Below are 15,061 nucleotides of genomic sequence, written 5' to 3'. Positions count from 1 at the left end.
TTGTTTCTTCACATTGTGTGGCTTATGAAGGTTTTTTCTTGCTGCAGCAATAGCCTGTGCTCACTAGCAGTAACCTCTGCGTCTTTAAGTGCATAACTTGTGGGCTCTGGCAAGCGGACAGGAAATTCATGAAGTTTAAATGAAGAGGAGCTCCCTCTTCTAGCCATCTGATTAGTTATTTTGATTTAGTGTAATCCTGGCAGAGCATTCCTGATCTAATCACAGGAGATTGCACTTCATGATCCAATTACTGCAAGGTTTCTGGATGTTCCTATTGCTTTGATGGGAACATTTAGATGTGTGAGCTTCACAGGGGCTGGCCGACAGCTCTCAGCTCTGGGATCTCATTTTCATTACAGACCCAGTAGGAAGGGGTGCATATTGGTTGTCTCAAAACATCACCTCCTAAGAGCAGGTTTCTCTTTATGGGAAAGCTAGAAACCCTTCATTTGGGGGGGGTGGAGAATAAAACTCTGTGATTTTCCTTAGAATAGAACAACTGCTTCACCTTTAGCCAGTCTTGCAGCCTGCCCATAGCTCAGACACACAGAATTCCTGGCTCAGCATTGCTTCTAGCCAGGGTCTATGAATCCTGATACCTGGTACCTATTCCTGCTTTTACCTGCAGGCCTCCACACCTTTCCCAAATCTGGTTTGAAGTAATCAGTAAAAGTAAACACTATCTGGATGAACGTGCAGCCAGCACAGTCACATAGTTTTGTTTCTTAAAAGGAAGCTACAGACACAGAGATAACATAGAGACTGTTTTCCAACAGCCTTCTCCAGCACAAAGTTGGGCTGAGAACTGATGATTTCAGTACACTTGGTGAGGGGGGCCAAGACATCTGCTTTGCACACTGATTTTCCAGTGCTTTCACCCAAACGCCACCACGCTGTACCCTCAGCCATCTTTCATGACCTAAGGTTGCCACAGTCACCCTTAGGACACACAGACCCCCCTCCCAACACCACTGGGCAGAGAAAGCAGCTCCCAGCATCTGCCTTGCAAGACAGCATTACCCCACGGACTACCAAAGCCTTTCTTGCAATGACACTGCCCGATGTTTGCTTATGTCCTCGCATTGTCCCCAACCCCGATAACTTCTCTTGTCAGCATTATCGTCTTATCACCACAGTGGCACTGCCGAGCCATCAGCCCTCCAGATTTCTCAGGGAGGGCACCAAGCTCTAGCCACTGATAGACCTATCCATAAACCCATTCAGGATTGTTTTGATCAATGCCTAATCTCTGTTTGCATGGTCAAATCCCTCCCTCCCTTGTCTGCAAGCTGGATGTTGGGATGAATGTCCCCTCGGCCATCTCAGAGTCTGGCTATGCGGAGAGCATGTCGCAGTCAAAGTTTCACCATTTGCATCCCATGGGGCTTTACTACCTTTATTTTAGCAGATGAGAAACTGAGGTCCCAAGGGAGGTGCAGTGGCCTTTCCGAAGCCTCAGGACAATTGAGAGTTGAGCTAGGGTTTCCCAGGCCTTAAGGGCATCCTTCTCCTCCAACAGTGCTGTAAAGGACCAGCCAAGTCAGGGCATTATTGTGCTGACAGCCAAACACAGCAGCCTTGGCCAGAGATACCTTTCCACCTAAAGTCCTGGTATCTTTTGAAGACGTGACCATTCCCTTGGCTTTATTTACTGAGCAACCCTCTTCCAGTTAATGGAGCAGAGATAAGCACCTGTAGAGATCTTGATGAGATCAGGACTCATCTGACAGAACAAGAACAGGGTGGAGAAGAAGAAAGAAAAAAGTAAAAGTAAAAGCTCTGTGATAATCCAGGCTCCAAATCAGGCCAAATCTGAAGGGTAGACTTCTCCCTCAAATACTTCTATTGTTTTGTGGGGGGTTTCCCCAAAAATGGCAATATGTAAGGCATTTGGGCTCCAGTATTGAACCAGCAGCAGAGAGGAAAAAATGAGAGTGGGGGAGAGAGAAAGGAGGAAAAACTGATAAAAATGTGGAAACGCTCATATGAAAAACCTGAAATTGTCTAAGAATTCTGGAAAAAAAATTAATCACCAACAGAAGATGTCCTCATCTTCCACCATGTTTTTAACACTGGTGGCCAGCTGTATACAAGGGAAGGAAAAAAGCCCCATTTCTTAAAAGGATGACCTGGCCGGGAGGCCAGCTGGACCCACTTCAGATGCTTCCCAGTGTGTCTAAATTATTGTTGGTAACCAACAGAGAGGGACAGTTCCTTCACCTGAGAAGCACCCTCTGGAGTGACTGCAGAGTGACATTAAGCCTACATGACTTGACCAGAAGCTCCTGGACAGCTCACAGCAGAGCTAAGGGAATTGGCCACAGCATCTTTAGGAACATCAAGTAAATTATAACAGAGCCAGGCTTGAATTTTGGCCAGGTGGCCACATCCATCCTATTGAACTCCAGCTCCCAACTCAGAGTGGCAACAGCCAAGCCACCTCATGGGAATGGTTTGGGATATGTGTTTGCTTGCCCCTGTAGCTGATGTCCAGAACCCTTGCTCCACTGTGGCTAAACCTACTAGGAGACATCCTGCCTCAAAATCTGCCAGGAGACCCTTAGCAGAGAATTGCAGAACAAAGCGGACCCACATCTGTCCACTGCCATCATCTCCTGATCTCTGCATTTAATGGGACTCTACCAGCTTCAGTCTATGGGCCCCTGGAAAAAGGGAAGGGGACTAACCCTGGAAGATTAAGGAGTGTGCCTGTGGCCTTGCTTTCACCAGCTAAAACTCAGCCATGGTCCTGCCTGCAGTGGATGTGGTATATGTATAACTTGGGTTGATCCTGTTCAGATGAGGATGAAAGTGGGACATTCATTTTGCAATTCACAGGAGGAACATCTGGACAGCAGAGGAAAGCGGTGGATCAGAAAAATTTCCTTGCTTACAAACAACCCCTGAATTTTGCCCCCAGCCTTGAAATTCTGAAGAAAGTAGAGATGGTGAGAGCCATTCTCCAAGAATCTCCCCTGTAGCCACAGCGCCTAGGCTCCATCAGATGTAAAGAGCTCTGCATGGCACACTAGCTCACAAACCTCTGATTTGGGGCTGAAATCCCAAGGACAGACAAAAAGCAGGAAACAGGACAGGCACAGCTAAGGCTCAAAGATGCTCTTCACAAAACTGGTCACTGGAAAATGGAAGATTTTAGGGAGCCCTCGAAAAAAACCTGTGATTTATTGTGAACGGGATATGAAGACGTGCAGAACAAACTGCAAAACCTCTGTTCCTATGTGAATCTCACCTACAGCCTCGAGGCCAGGGATGATGTGACCCAACTACAACGCTGAGATTTGTTTAAAGAACAGGTGAGTGCAAGAAACATCTGCAAGGGGTGATGACAGAAATGCTCATCCAATGCAAGCAAGTGAGAAAAAAAACATCAGAGACTTCTCTATTATCCTGGTATTTGTGCTGCAGAGCTGCAGCTCTTATATTTTTAATAACATTTTCCATGGAAGATGAAAAGCCAAGAAATAAACAGTTAAACAACAAAGGTCCCATTGGGTGTTTGGGGTTTTTTTGTTTGTGAGTTTGGGTTTTGCCTGCAACAATATAAAACATAACATCTTTTGCCCATTCTGTGTTTTTCCGACTGCATGCTGTTAACAGCCAAGGCTTTTCAGGTGTGCAGGCGTGCAATAAGAAGACAGAGTTTTGAAAATGTTCTTTCTTCTCTATATGAACAACAACAACCAAAAAAAAAAAAAAACCAAAAAAGCAAAACAACCACGACTCTGGAAAGAAGGAATACATTTTTACTGCAAGCTAAGGAAAATATTTCAAAAAAATTTCAGTTATAATTAGTAAAGCCCATGTGAATTCATGATCCCATTATATTGCCCTTTCAAGAACAAAACTTCAACCCTAGATGTACCTGAAGACAATTAAAAATGATTAAAGTTCTTGTTTATAGCAGCTCAAGCCTAGCTTTTCTTTTTATTGAGTTTAAATAGCAATTCATCCAGAAATGTCTTCAAATCTTCTTAAAACAAGCAAACCAACCAAAACCAAACCAAAAACCCCAAAGTGAAATTAAATTAAATTAAAAAAAAAAAAATTGAACAAAGCTATTACACTTCAGAGTTTCGTCCAGCCAGAAATACAAAAGGATTGAACCTCCCAGTTTGCTAATTTTGTATTTCTTCCTCTTCCAGATGAAACACAAATGATATTTTTCTTGATTTTGGGAAGATTTTCCACTGAACCAAAAAATGCATTTCCTAATCAGTTCTACTTCTGACATGTGTTTTTTCCTTGAGTGAACATTAGACATACAGCTCTACCACAGTCTGTATGGAAAGGTGCTAAATATTGCCCTTTTGGCATGTCAGAAGACAGTAAATCAAAAGTATGTATTCTGCAGAGGAGCCCTCCGTGGGTGCATGCAACCATTTCTCCATGATGGTTTACGTATCTTTGGGTCTTAACAACTGGAATATGCTCCAATGTCCCACTAGCATTACAGTGAGACTTCACAGCTGTTCTGCCAAAAATACATAATCCTGTGTTAAGTAAGGCACGGGACTAAGTGCTCTGTGAGAGGCGGGTCCCATCCTGGATCTGCTGTCCCCCACAAGACCTTTAATCATCCTTTCCCTTGTCTTCCCAGATATGAAGATCTACCTACCCTGCAGTGTTGTTGTGTGGCTTAACTTGGTAATCTTTATAAAGGGCCCATGGATCCTTTGTAACAGAGAAAAGAAACAGAAAAGAAAAAAGAAAAAGAAATTATCCAGCCTGATTCTGGTCTCATATGGCCGAGGAGTGATTCCCAGGGAGCTACAGCTGATCGACACAAGCAAGCCCAAGATCAGATATCCCTCTTGGAGGTACCATGGCAGAACACAGGGGCCATCCCTCATTTAGCCCCTTGGGTACCAGTAAGGGTACGTGACACACGTTTTTCCAGCCCATGTAAAGACCTGTGCTTTAGTGATATCTTTGCTGTTATGTACTAAATCAAATTCTGCTTTGTCCCCCTTACTTGAAATGCTGTTGGTATATCTTTTCACCAGTGCAATATTACCCTTAGTGTCAACCATGAAGATGGTGGCCACCCAGATGGGAGGGCAAAGGAAGACCTCTGCCTTTGCCTAGCCCCTCTGAAATGTCAGGGAACCCTGCTCACCCTAAAAAAGGTGAGATCTGTCAGGCAAAAGCATACTCTCTCTTTTTTTTTTTTTTTCCTAAAGATGTCAACTGGTCTAATAAAATCTACGCCCTCTCCCTGCACTCCTGCTCCTCCTTTATTACTGGTTTTGTGCTACTGGCAAGAATGTTAAGCCAAAGAAATCTCAGACTGGTTACAGGGCAAGATCCCACCAGCAGGTGCAAGATGCAGTTCACACTGTCCAGCTCAAGCAGAAGTTTCACTTTCCTTAATGACAACATCTCCCAGTACCTTCCTTAGGGCATCCATCTAGTCCTTGGTACCTGGCCAGGGTAGGACAGCATGGGGCTGAGCCTGTGCTGTGCTCTCCTGCAAGCCAAGAGGTATATACACCTACCCAAAGCACTTTCTGTTCAGCCAGGTAGACTCCAAATTCAAATAGCTGCACGTATAAGCATATCATGTTTCTAATTTATTTTATCTAATAGCTGCATATATAAGCATATCATGTATCTAATTTTTTTTGCCACCTGGAACAATAGATACATTGATGGATTGATTGGCAGATGATAGCTAGAATTACAGACATTCAAGTCCAGGCTCCTCCTGCCTCTGACTGTTTGGTTGGTTTTTTTTCCCAGTAAAAATCTTCAAAACTCAAGTAATGCCCAGGAGTCTGCCTCTCCCCCTCCCACACTGCCAGCCCCAGGACTCACAGCATCCCTCCCAGTTTGTGTGATGGACGAGAAATCAGAGCTGCATCTGTCTCCAAGTGCATTGCCTAACATGTATTACTGTTTATTAACAATATCAACACTGTATTATTGATCTAAGAATGCATTAATGATCTAAGAATGAGGGCTAACTAGATATAAATTTGCCAACATACCTGAGCATTCTTTCCACAGTGTGCTGCACTGCTGTTTTGCCTAACAGTAACAATGTAATTTCACGATAAATTGAACATTACAGGGCCTTTGACGATTATAGCACGTTGTGTATTTCCTCTCTTTTCCCCACAGGTGACAAGATGCCACCTTCACTCGAGACTTTCCACCCTGGAAAGCAGTCCTAGGTTGGTGTGAAGCTTCATGCTGAGTCTGAAAGCCAAAGCCAAGCTGGGTTTCAGCAGATTTAAGGGAGCATCTGCTCTGTGGTTGTCCAGTCACGCCAATGCATCAGCAATATCAACACTGGTGATATTTTTCTTTACAGTACAAACCCAGAAGTGGAGAAGCAAAAGAGTGAGCAGACTCCTCCTGATGGTAAAGGGAAACTGGAAGCTTTATTTGCAGGGCCATAGGAATCTCAGCGGCATAGCCTGAATTCCTGCTGCTGGGAGTGAAGCCAGGGAAGGTTGCAGTGATCAACTTCGCTGAAAATCAGCAGCACAGGGGGTGCTCTGAGCAGCTTTTTTGTGGGACATTTCTGGAGTGTTGGGTGGACATTAATTAGGAAATAAAAAAATGTCCGTGGTGTTGCCTCTACTGCAGAAATTGTTGTGTAGATCAATGTTGCAGAATGGCTGTGTGATCACGGCCATTCTGCAACAGATCACACGGAAATTAGATATAATCCAAAGGACTGGCAACACCTGGAGATTAACAACTATTTAATAGCAACAGATCCGCTTATCCAGCCTCTGATCCCAAACATCCCCAGCTCTGATGGAGCTGAGTGCTTCCCAAATGCAACTACCCTAACACCTAAGGGTGCCTGAGGCTTTTAAGTCCCCAGTTCCCACAGGAGTTTGGGTCCCCTTTCCTTTGCAAAGCTGAGGCCGGGGGATTTGGGGGAGGCTGTGTGAGCATCTGCATGTGAGCACTGTTCCAGGCTCAAGGAATTTGTCTGTGACAGATCCAGGTGAAGAGAGGAAGGTTCACAGAGAGTTCCCAGACGACTCCAGTGTCCCTTGCTGGAGGACACTGTCAGCCTTAGATCACATGCTCACCCTGCGCCAAAGGTTTTTTTTCCTTGTTGAAGAAAATGAGAGAGTTTTATGCCTTTTTTTCAAGTTTTCCATTTTTAAAATTATCAGTGTTTTGTGGGGTTTGCCTGTTAATCTAATCCAAGGTCAAACCAGCCTACGGTGTTACTGCTCAGTGCTGCCAGCACCTGAAACTGTTTGTCCTTTGCTCATGTGAGACAATTTCACGTGGGTTTGGCACTTGGAGGTTCAGTGCTTGGAGTCCTGAGCATCGATATGGAAAACTGCTGTTTAGCTCTGTTGTTTCAATTCTGGTTTTCTTTTTTTTTGTTTTTTTCCCCTTTTCAGAATAGTTTTTTTCCCGTCCAGAAGAAAATCAGAGATGAAGCCTCCATCCTGACACAGCATCTGCCGCTCAGGGGCAGAGGATATGGGTCAAGACTGGCCCTTACTCATCATATCCAACCCCACCGCTGCAGTTGTCACAGCCCAGCACCTGGTGTGTGATGCTAGAAGGGGGAGCAGGGGCATCCCCTCCAGGTCCAGCCCTTCCCTTCCCGGCGGCGACGGGGCTGGCCAGGGGGCTGACCCCAGCGCCGGGGAGTCTGGAGTGAAGCCGGCGGCCGGCCGTCGCTCCCTGCCATCAGCCCACACCTCATCAATAGGGGCTGACAACCACGGCCTCACTGCCCCGACGCACGGCACGGCTCGGCTCGGCTCGGCACAGCTCGGCACGGCTGAGAGTCAGGGCTGCAAGCAGGCAGCCCCCTAAGCTGGGCTTGCAGGCTCGAGGGTCTGAGGTGTGGGCAGCGCCATCAGTCTGAGCTGTAGGGAGAGCAGTGGGTTCGGGGTACAGGCAGCTATAGGGCAGAGTGCAGGCAGGGCTGCGGGTCCTGATGGAGGCAGTCCCAGGGGTCTTTGGGGTACAGGCAGCCTACAAGTTGGGGTGCAGAGAGCCTCGTGGGTTGGGTTGCAGGCAGCCCTGTTGATCTGGGGTAAGCAGCCCCATGGGTCAGGACACGGGCAGCCCCATAAGACCAGGGGTTGCAGGCATTCCCATGGCTGCCCCACAGGTCTGGGGTAGCAGCAGCATCACTTGTCAAGGTGTACAAACTGCCCTGTGGGTCTGTGAGACAGGCAGACCGGAGGATCAAGGCAGCCATGGATCTGGGAGGTCACAGGCAGCACCATTTGTCATGGGTTGTAGGGAGTCCTACAGGCCTGGGGGCACGGGCAGCCCCATAGCTGGGGTGGTACCGACTGCTGCGTGGGTCGGGGCTTAACGCACGGACCCATAATAGACATCCAGTGAGGGACACACCAGTGCAGCCACACACAGAGATACAGTGACAGATAAGGATATACAGTGAATAGGTGTAAGCAGATAGACACATAAGTGAAAGAGACATAGACACATGGATACCTATGTATAGAAAAATATATAGGTATTTTGGCAAGTAGATAGGCACAAATAGGCAAATAGACATAGGAATGACTGGAAAATTACATAGACATGTGGCTAGATGGCTAGCTAGATGGATAGACGGGTAGTGATACTGACTGGCGTTCTGCACTGCCAGGGCTCCAGCCCATGCATTCACAAGCAGCTCATCCTTCTGCCTGCTGCAGGAGGCTTTTCCAGCCTCTCCAACATGGGAAGGGGCTTTCCATCACTACTGCTGTGACTGCTGGACAGGAGCGGATGGGGATGCTGTTACTGCCTGGGCCTGAGTGGTACCCAACAGCCATAAAGGTGATTTTATAAGCAGGTGTGCTCCACACATAGGGTTTTATTGGTGCTTTGACATAATGACACTAAAACCACATGTGTGGATGGTGGTGTGAGTGGGCAACGGGGACTCCAGGGCTGACACACCTCCATCCACCCCTGTGGTATCACCCCACCCCTGGAGGTGATGCTCACCTATTCATCCCTGTGCCAGCAGCCCCGGGGGATCCCCCCACCCACCAGTGACATGTGCCCACGGCACAGCCCCTTGCCCCTGGAGGAAGCCCTCTCTGCACTGAGCTTTCACAGATCCCTGCCAGTTGAGAGGGTCCCAGACTGGGAAACGCAGAGCCCTGATATTTGAGGCTCGATTCACTTGATTTTGGCAGTAAAGCTGAACAGGAACATAGCACATTGATCCACACAGTATTTTCAGTATACCCTGGGACATCGCTGTCACCTGCAGCAGGGATCCTCCACTCACACGCAGTGGTGCAGACATGCGTGGCATCACACAAAGGTATACATGTTCATATCATGTAGCCCCATTTCCCTAAAGAATCTGGTTCCACGTGGACTTTGAATCCTGACTCTCCCCCAAAAAACCCAGCACTGACCCTCACTGCTCAGCCTCTCTCCACTCCTGCTGCATCGGAGCACAAAGCACACGGCTCCACGCACCCTGCATCCCACAGCTTTGTCCTTAAGGAAGTAATTTGTATTTATTTCCATTTGGGGGGGTGGGGGTACGTGGGGAAGAGAAAACCAAAAAGCAATAACAATATTTGGGGGCAGTCAAAAACAATTTAGAAATGCCTCTGGAGCATCACATGATGCTCTTTGGACACCCTTCTTCCAAGTGGTAGTACCTGGTCTTTGGGAGGGGGAATGGGTATAAGTGGAGGTGTGGGGGGGTGCATTTTAGGACCACTGTCATCCTGTGAACAGATGTGACGTTTGTTTAGGAAAGTGTCTCTGAAGGTGTGGCAAGGGCCTCTGATAAACCGGGCACGGGTGGTAGCCAGAGCCGGGACCCCTGCAGCTCTGGGGGTTTCCTTGGGCCAGGATGTCCCGATAGGGGCAGGGGGGTGCAAGGGGGTGCAAGGTGGTGCAAGGCGGTGCCAGAGCAAGGACTGCAAGGCTAACCGGGGGATGGGGAGAGCCAGGATCAGCCCCCCGGGAGGAAGGACTGTTTCATACTCACACACGGCACAGTATTCCACTGGGGTTTAATGCTCGGGAGTCACCCCCTTGCTCCGTCTCGGCCAGACGGGGGGCGGGTAGGGGCGGGGGGCCGTTAGCGGCATCCCTCCCCCCCCCCCTCCCTCCATCCCCAGAGCCCCAGAGGCTGGAGGGGAGGCAAGGGGAGGTTGGTGCGCTCCGCCGCGGTGCCGCCCCGAGACATCGCCGGGCTCGCAGGGCGCCTGGACACCCCCCTCCCTCCGTCGTCAGCCCCCCCACCCCGGCCTGATCCTGCCCTCAAAGCCGGGGGTGCATCCGTGCACCCCCCGCCTTCCACCTCCCCAACGGCACCGGCTGCTCTAATACAAGACAGCGCCGTGCAAACACCGCGGGCTGCATCTCCGTAGCCCCTGTACCTATCGATGGATCCCTATAGATGTACCCCGGTAGGTCTATCCCTACATACGTATTAAGTCTATCCCTACGGATCTATACCGCCCGTAGATGCCACGCAGCCGAGGGCACCGGTGTTTTGAAGCCCGGTTGCGCGCCCTGCGCTACCCCGGGATGGCGCGTCCCCTCCCGCAGCCCGTAAAGCCCAGACCCTCCTTACACAGGACATGAAATAAATAAAATAATATATTAAAAGAAAAAACAAGTTCACACCCCCCATCCCCGTGCAGGTTTGGCACTGCAGCCGCCGGCTGCATTTAGCCCTTTCACTCTGCCAAAACCATACTGTTTGGCTTGGGGTTTTTGTTGGTTTTTGTTTGTTTGGGGTTTTTTACCCACTGTTTAAAGAATTTTTTCGTGATTTTTAAAAAATTCGATTTCCAGCAAAGTCCTGCGGAGAAAATTTTAAATAAATCTTTCTCCCCCTCTCCCCTCAGCCCCAATACCTAATGTTTGGCGGGGTGGTGGTGGTGGTGTTATTTTTAAGTTCCCTGCTACTCGCGGGTGCATCTATCAACACCCGGAGCTTTAACTCTAGAACGGCCGAAGAATTCGATGCGGGGTGGGAAACCAAAACAACTGGCATCGTATCGATTTATTTCCTCCCTGGGGGAGAAGGGGGGCCTGGAAAGGAGAGTGGAAAGGCTGAGATTTGTTCCCTTGGGTTATTTTCACCCAGATTTCGTTAACGGCTTCGCTTTGCGGGCGAGCGCGCTCCGGAATCGCAGGGGAAAAAAATAAAAATCCCGGAGTGCAGAGCAGGGTTTTGTTTCCTGTCGCTGCGCTCCGCTGTGCCCCATCCTCTGCTGTTTTGGGAGATAAAAAGTGTCCCAAATCCATCCTCTCTCGCCCGGCTGGGGCTCGGCTTGACTCCTCAGGGCACTGCTTTTTCGGGGTGCGCTCCCCGGGATGCGGTGCTCGGTACCAAGGGCCGATATTTCCCACTGAACGCTGCTGAATTCGGCCACTCACACGCAAAACCGACCTCGGAATACTTTTTTCTTTTCCTGTTTTTTCCTGGATGAGGCAAAGCCAAAGCAGGTCCTTGCAATCGGCTCTGCTCCTGGGGGAGATGCTCCGGCGGTTTTAATCGGGTTTAACTGGATTTTTTCTTTCTTTTTTAAGGAAAGGGCTGTTATTCAGTAGGAATTCAACGGAGCTTCAGCAAAGAGAGAATCACCAGGGATTTTGCAAGGCGTGGAGAGGGAGATGCGTGTCTGAAATGCCGGATACTCTGCTGCTTTGGAGAAGAAAAAAATAATAGAAGACATCGATATATTTAATTATCCTTTATTTCTGTGCATGCCAATGGTCCTATGTTCAACAACGTATTTCTATATATACACGTGCCCACAGCGTGACATAAATTACACTGGATATTCAGATATGGGAGTATATACATATTGATAGTAACACACGTTCCCGTGTCCAACATGCATTAAGTCCCATCTATACGCAGTGTTTGTATCGGTATGTATATAACTATACACTCATTATTACATACCTATTTCCTCCGTATGCTTTAAGTATAAAGATCTGCAAGGCACACAGCGGCACCGTTGCCGATATTTCCCTGTGCTGTACTTCCGCCCCTGTAATTTTTTTTCTATACGTGCCTATAATCATCTTCGTGCCTATATTTGTGTATCTGCCCGGATTTACCTCTAGCTGCTTTTTATTCTATTGTAGCATCCCCACCGGTCCCGCTTCCCCCGAGCTCTCCCTTTGCCTTCTGTCCCTGCTTCAATAAATCCCTTCCCCCCCCACCCCCCCGGCCTTTCCCCCCACCCCCCTCCTCCCTCCACCTTTTCCATACAGAGATTTTTAATTTCCTCAGGGATTATTTTTCTTTCCAAGTCCCAAAAGCCACTGCCAGACTCCCCCCACACCGCTTCCCTGCCAGGACCCCCCAATTTCCAAGGGAAACCCTGGAGCTGGAGTGTAGGAAATATTCAGGGTGCGAGCATTATTCCCGGGGAGCAGGGCTCTGGGACGCCTCGGCAGCTCTCAAATGAGCCCCTGGGAGAAGGGGGCCGGTGGGGGCTGACCCCCAGTGGTCTTTGGCCCCTCGGGACCCCACATTGCGGAGGGGTGCAGTTGCCCTGGGCTATCCCTGCGCTGCACCACTGACTTTAAGACCCAGCGGCCTCTGCAGTGCACAGGGAGGAGGCAGGAGGCAAAAGATGGGTGTACCAGGTTTTCTTTTGGGGGGGGCACCCCTAAACAGGCTGGAGTGGAGGGGAGAGCAGCTGTAACCTCATCTCTTTGCTCGAACCATGGAGAATTTGGGGCAGGAGCTTGGAGATACCCCCCCCCCCCTCCCTGCAATATCTCCAAGGCAGGGGGTTGCCTCCAAAGGGATTGGGGAGCTGGTGGGGGGTGGGAGGGTGTCCGTGCCCCCCCAGTAAATGCCTTTTGTTACTTCTGTGAGCTGGGCACGGGTGTCCTTCCAGGTGCACAGGGAGGTGTGGAGTAGGGCTGCCCGGCTGGACTTTGCCTGCAGCACGGGGCCAGCCGTGTGGCCATGCCCATGGTGGTGGTTTGATTGTATTATTTTATTCCTTTTATTTTTTCTTTTTTTTTTTTTTTTTCGTAACGCAATGAAACCTGGCGCCCAGCTGACGGTGCAACAGATATTAGCAAACCTCCACCCCCTTTGCCCCCCCACCCACCCCCACTTTTACCTCCCATCGCCGCCCACTTCCACGTGATGTGGGCAAACCAGTCAGCGAGTGGGACTGGGGAGTCTGGCCACACTGGGAAGCCAAAGGGGGGCCGGGGGATGGTGGTGGGGAGCAACACAGAGTCCCGCTGCCCCTAACGCCCCCCCTTCCCACGAAGCAGGAGCAGGCAGGAGCCAGGCATCTCCTAGCCCTCTGCCTTTCCCGCAGCGAGGGGGTGTCCTGCCCCACGGCCTCGCTCCTTCCCACCCCTCGCCCCCCCAGCACCGAAGGTGGGTAGCGCTTCTCTGTCCCCTCGCTCCCCTCCCTCGTTGTCACACTGGGACCCGGCGAGCCCCTTCCCATGGGCCTCCCCTGAAAGCTTCCTCCTGTTGTCTCCTCAGGCTTGAAAACGGACTCGATTTTCCTTTTTGGGGTCGATTATTTTTTTATTATTATTATAATCATGACTATTTTTAAGGCAGGAGGGGAACTCACTCCGTTTTGGCTTCATTTTGAGAGTCCAGTGGAAACGCTCCATCCCAGGCCGGTGACACGCACAGAACCAGCCGCTCCTCCGTCCCCTGGGTGGCGGAGGGAAGCAGAGGCTCCCTTAAACCCCCTTTTTCCCAGCTCGCTTCCATCCTTACCCCTTTCCAAAGCTGCCTCCGGCTTCTCCCCCTTTCCTCGGCCGCCTGCCCGTCTCCCGCTGTCCTCGGGGGTATCAGTCCTTATCTGCCGGTTATCTCTTCTGCTGCTAAATTCAGCCCAGCGGAGGGGTTCCGCCGGGGGAATCTGCTAGTTCAATCTAAATCAGTCCCAAGAGTTATTTCTCCGGCCATAATACACCCCACCCACCCCACCCCCACTCCAGCCCTTCGCCGGTTGTGATACGGTTTTCTAGGATCCCGCCATGATCTGCAGGGAAAACAGCACCTCGGGTGGTTTCACCCCCCTCCCAGACCCTCCTTGGGAAGGGTATTTCACCCTGAACCTCCGCCACAAGTGGGTTTTGGGGTCTCACCATTGCAAGCCACATGCACACCCCCCACCTCCACCCCGACCCCCCTCCCGTCACAGGAGCCCGAATCAGAAACCAAACCACGATGGGCAAGAAAAAGCACCCACCGCACCCAGACTGCCCCGCCGCTCTGGGAAGTGCCTCCCCCCCTCCCAGACCCACGGCATCCCCGTCCCCACAGCATCCCCGTCCCCAGTGGGCCACCCTGCTGCGCTTCCAGCCTCTCCCCACGCGGGAAAAGCCGGGGTGGTGGTGGGAAGAGAGGAATTATAAACACCCGGGGGGGAAAGTTTTGTGGGTGCTGCTAGGGGTCTGCTCCCCACGTGCCATCACTTGCAAGTGGGTCCGGGCAGCATTGATGGGGGGGTGATGACCCCCCCCCTCCTTGTAGGCACCCGTCCCCACGCGTGGCCGGCCTTTGGGGGGTGCGGACACACGTGGGGAGGGCGCGGGGTGGGAGGGTCGAGTCACCCTTCCTCCTCCTCCTCTTCCCCCCCTTTCCCCACTGTCTGCCTAATTTAATTCTCTATCCCGCCCCCCCCAGCCCACATCAGCCCGGGCCATTAACAGCTTAAAGCACCGGTCGTACCTGCGGGACAAAGGTTTTTGCTCCAGGCCTTAGGAGACAGCATCGCTGTCTCTCACCTTCCCGGCTGTGTGCCCCTCTCCCCTTCACACCCTCCCCACCCCCCACACACCCTCCACCAAAGACTGCTCTAACCTCCTTATCTCCTCCGCCCCGAGTGGGGCTCCGGGCCGCTGCCTCCCGCATCCCGGCCGCATCATCCCCTGCCTCCCCCGGAGGTGGTGTTGGACGGGGCGGGGGGGGGGAAAGGCGGGGAGGAGACTGACCGAGGGTTTTAAGCAGCCCAGCCCCATCGTGGAGCCGGGGGGGAAAGCGGGGGGGGGAAAGCAGGAGGTGATGGATGGAGCCCAGTGGGAGAAGCTAAAGCCAGGCGGGAGCTAAATC

The 15,061-nt window shown here is 50.8% G+C and overlaps 1 long non-coding RNA gene across 1 annotated transcript; it reads right to left on the bottom strand.

The window, feature by feature from the left end:
• Positions 1 to 10,436: 10,436 nt before the first annotated feature.
• LOC308064140 lies at positions 10,437 to 14,907 on the bottom strand. The gene is made up of 3 exons (XR_013928216.1): positions 14,813 to 14,907; positions 13,569 to 13,654; positions 10,437 to 11,647 (listed from the first exon to the last, which is right to left on the bottom strand). It is a non-coding gene; the product is annotated as an uncharacterized lncRNA (long non-coding RNA).
• Between the last annotated feature and the right edge of the window lie 154 nt (positions 14,908 to 15,061).

Source organism: Falco punctatus (genome assembly GCF_963210335.1).
Source record: "Falco punctatus genome assembly, chromosome: 5".
NCBI lineage: Eukaryota > Metazoa > Chordata > Aves > Falconiformes > Falconidae > Falco > Falco punctatus.
Note: the sequence above shows the minus strand (reverse complement) of the source record. Positions and strands in the feature narration are given on the sequence as shown.